Source organism: Malurus melanocephalus, unplaced genomic scaffold (genome assembly GCF_030028575.1).
Source record: "Malurus melanocephalus ecotype Western Australia unplaced genomic scaffold, MMel_1.1 scaffold_664, whole genome shotgun sequence".
NCBI lineage: Eukaryota > Metazoa > Chordata > Aves > Passeriformes > Maluridae > Malurus > Malurus melanocephalus.
This window is the reverse complement of record NW_026623896.1, coordinates 73,702-78,079: the sequence shown is the minus strand read 5'-3', so window position 1 is coordinate 78,079 and position 4,378 is coordinate 73,702. Positions and strand designations below refer to the sequence as shown.

The 4,378-nt window shown below is 57.6% G+C and overlaps 1 protein-coding gene across 1 annotated transcript in view; it reads right to left on the bottom strand.

The window, feature by feature from the left end:
* KLF8 (KLF transcription factor 8) overlaps positions 1–4,378 on the bottom strand; it is a 43,230-nt gene that overhangs the window by 36,243 nt on the left and 2,609 nt on the right. The window lies entirely within an intron of this gene.

The following is a 4,378-nucleotide window of genomic DNA, read 5'->3' as shown; positions in this document are numbered from 1 at the left end:
AAATCCCCAAAGAACGGGAATCTCTCGGCTCCTCCTCCAGCCCTCGCCCAGCGCGGCCCGCTGGCGCCACCGGGTGCCCGAGCGCTGCCACCGGGTCCCAGCAGCGCGGCCCGGCCGGGGATTGGGGTGCGGGAGGTGACTGCAGCAACGGCCGGAGGATCCTCCCGAGCATGGCTTTGGCTAAAAGGGCGAGCACGGAGCCCAGGTGCCCCCAAGGTACCACCCTGAACCTTAACACAGGGTGACAGCACCTTCAAAGAGCTCCCGGTGTCCCAAAGGGCACCTCCCAAGGGGCTCCCTTGTTCCCAGASGATATCGCCAGCTCTCACACACAGTGCTAGCACCCTGCGCCCCCAAAGGGACCCCCAGACTCTGGTAGAGGGTGCCAGGACCCGCAGAGACTGCTGAAGGTGGCCACAGGTAAGTGCAGGAGAGCCCCGGGATGCTAGCGTCATTGCCGGGGGTCTCGGGGTCAGTGCGGGGTTCCCGAAGGTCCCAGAGTCAGTGCCAGGGGMTGACAAGGCAGAGCTTTGGGGAGGGGGTTCCCATGAGTGGATTTGGGGGTCCCGGTTATCCCTCGTCTGTGGCGGTCCCGCGGGGGCGCACCGCTGGCTGTGCCGTGGGTGGGGCCGTGCCCGGTGCCTCCCCCGGGGGCCGGGCTCTTTAGGAAGCTCCACCCACGGCASAGCCCAGGTGGAGCCGCGGGGCCCTTCAAAAGCTGACAGAATTCCCAAATCCTCCAAAAGTTTGRGTTTTCATTTCTGTGAGGAGTATTCTTATTTTTGTTTCATTTTTTTCCTCTGGAATAGGACATATTTCATGCAAAAAGCGCAAAAGCTTCAATTGAAGAATGTAGAGATTTTCTGAGTCTGCTCAAGGAGCAAGAATGGGACAAAGGGAGGAGGAAGGGGACAATGGGGAGGCAAAACATTCCTGTTCCCCGTAAATGAATAACTTTTCTGTAAKGACATTTTATTGCAGTGAAAGTATCCAATGCCTCATCCTTGTCCCAGGCACAGACGGTGCCAGTGGCCAGTACTGGAGGTGCCAAGGGATTCGGGTCCTTTGGGAATTTCCGTGGGTACATGGGGACTGTTCCTGCAGCACTGAGCCCTCTGTGGGAGAGCAGAGGCCGAGCTCTGCCCCTCTGGGGTCTCCCCGTCTGTGGGGGAAGGACGGACATGGGGTGCAGCGCCCGGAGAAGGCACATCAGCTGCAGAGCAGGGCTTGGGAGAGGGGACAGCAGGATAGGGACACACACAGCCCCCGAGACCTCCTGGGAATCACAGAATCACTGGGGCAGGAAAAGCCCTCCGAGAGCATCGAGTCCAACCCAGACCTGTCCAGGCCACCATAACCCATGTCCCCAAGTGCCACATCCACGTGGCTGATAAATCCCTGCAGGGATGGGGACTCCACCCCTGCCCGGGGCAGGATGTGCCAGGGCTGCAGAGCCCTTTCCAGGAAGGAATTTCCCCAATGTCCCCCCTGCCCCTCCCCTGTCCCAGCTGAGGCCGTTCCCTCTCCTCCTGTCCCTGTTCCCTGGAGCAGAGCCCGACCCCCCCGGCTGTCCCCTCCTGTCAGGGAGTTCTGCAGAGCCACAAGGTCCCCCCAGAGCCTCCTTTGCTCCAGGCTGAGCCCCTTTCCAGCTCCCTCAGCCTCTCCTGGAGCTCCAGACCCTTCCCAGCTCCATTCCCTGCCCTGGACATGCTCCAGCCCTTCAATGTCCTTCTTGCTAAGAGGCCCAGAACTGTCCCCAAGAGCTGAGGTGCCTCAGCAAGGGACAGTCCAGGGCCTGTAATCACACCATGGCTGGTATAACCCAGGTGCCACTGCATTTTTTGGCCACCTGGGCACACTGCTGGCTCTCCCTGGCCCTTCTGTAGAATCACAGGATGTGCTGAGTTGGGAGGGACCCACAGGACCATCCAGTCCAACCCCCAGCCCTGCACAGACCCCCCAACAATCCCACCCTGTGAATCCCTGGCAGCGCTGTCCAAACACTCCTGGAGCTCTGGCAGACTTGGGGCTGTGCCCATTCCCTGGGGAGCCTGGGCAATGCCAGCACACTTTGGGGACAGAAGAACCTTTCCCTGATCTCCATCCCAAACCCCTGACACAGCTCCAGCCATTCCCTGGGTCCTGTCCCTGCTCACAAGTGCAGAGATCAGAGCTGCCCCTCGGGAGGATGTCAGAGCCCTCAATGAGGTCTCCTCTGTCTCCTCTTCCCCAGCTGAACACACCAAGTGCCCGCAGCTGCTCCTCACACAGCTCCTCCAGACGCTTCCCATCTTCGTGGCCTCCTTTGTTCACTCTGACAGCTTCATATCTGTTTTATTTTGTGGTGCCCAGAACTGCCCCAGCACTCGAGGTGAGGCCACTCCAGCCCAGCCCAGAGCAGAGCAGAGCAGAGCAGGACAATCCCTCCCTGGCCCACTGGCARTGTTGGGCCCAGTGACCCCAGGACAGGGCTGTCCCTCCTGGCTCCAGGGCACTGCTGACTCCCATTGAACTGGCCATGACCCAGGAGCTCCAGGTCCACTCCCCCAGCTGCTCTCCAGTATCTCATTCCCCAATTCATCCACACAGCCAGAGTTGTGCCATCCCAGGGGCAGAATCCAGCACTTTGCCTTGTTGAACTTCACACAGTTGCTGATTTCCCATCTCAGATTTGTCTGGGTTTCTCTGCCCGGGAGAGAGCCGACAGCTCCTCCCAGTTTGATGCTGTGGCAAACCTCCCAACTATCCCTTCCAGTCCTGCATCCCAGTCATTAATAAAGATGTTGAAGAGCACAGGGCTGAGGATGGAGCCCTGTGGAACCCCACTGGTGACCAGTGCTAGCGTGGTGTCACCCCAGTCTGTCACCCTTTGTGCCTGACCCATGAGCCAGTTGTTCATCCATCCCATGATGTGTTTATCCAGCTGTGTCTGGACAGTTTGTGCAGAAGGATCCTGGGGGAGACAGGATCAAAACCTTTGCTGGAGTCCAAAAAATTCCATCTCCTGATTTTGCTRCATCAACCAGGTGAGCTTCCCTGTTGCAGAAGGAAATCAGGCTGGACATGAAGGCATGACCTATGACTGCATTGATCTCCAGAAGTTTTTCAATACCTACCAGAATGTTTTCCATTATTTTACTAGGCACTGAAGTAACACTSAGAGTCCTGTGGTTTCCAGGGTCCTCCTTCTTGCCCTTCTGAAAAATGAGGACAACATTCACCAGCTTCCAATCAGCTGGGACCTCTCTGGATTCCCAAGACCTCTCAAAATCATCAAGGGAGGCTTTGTGATGACATCAGCAGCTCTTTGAGGAGTCTCATGACCCCAAAGGGATCTGCAGGGATCCAGCTGGAGCAGCAGATCTGCAYAAGTTCAGGGTTGACTGRGAGTTGATCATTGCTGCAGTCCTGGTGCTCCAGCTCAGGGCACTGGAACCCYCTGGCTCCATCCTCTCTGCTGAAGAYRGAGGCAAAGAATGCATTSAGCAGCTGTGCCTTGTCCCTGTCCCTGCTGGGAGGTGACATCCTCATCCTGACCAGGCCAATCCATRSCATTTCTRCACTGCCTTTTGCCATTCCTWGATTTGAAGAAATATTYCYCACCAGGCAGCTCTCCAGCCACTCYGCCCTAGCCCTGCAGCTGAAGTGGGGGTGTTGTGGCCAAGAGCAGGTCCCAGCCCTTSACCARGGGCCACCCCCAGAGACCACCTCAGGCCAGGCACAAGCTCTGCCCATGGCACAGYCTGGCTGGCAGATGGGAAGCTGAGGAAAAGCTTTCCCAAGGACCTGTGTGTTGTTTTCAGGGGCCACAGGTCCCTGAATGCCCCTCCCCACACAGGTTCTCCCCTCATTAAGCAGCCAAAGTAAAAGCTCAGAGTTTGGGGAAGCTCTTCCTCCCAACCAGGCCCTGCAGGGACTGCCCTGAGCATGGGGGGTATCATGGTCCCCATCACCCTTCCCAGCACCCAACAGCTCAGAGGCTTCAACCTCCAATCCTGACACCCTCCCAGCAGCCAGGAAGGTTGGCTGGGGAGGATGGAAGAAACACTCCACAAAAACTGTCATGAAAAAGCAAAGCGTGTGGCCACAGCCGCTGGTTTAACTTAGAAACACTTCAAGTGGCCCAGAGTCTTCCAAAAAACCCAAGAGCTGCTGGCCCTTGTCCCCCCCCACCCTGTCCCACCCGCTCACAGAATTCCATAAAATAAAAGTTCCATGTTCCACAAAGTTCCCCCTTCTGGGGTGGTGATGGTCTTGTTTGTGGGTCACTGCTGGGTTGCTTTTCCCCCCTTCTTGATTCCACTTTTCCTCCTGGCTCTCCGTGTGGCCCCAGCGCTTCCCATGAAGCCCAGCACGTGCCAAGGGATGCACAGAGAGG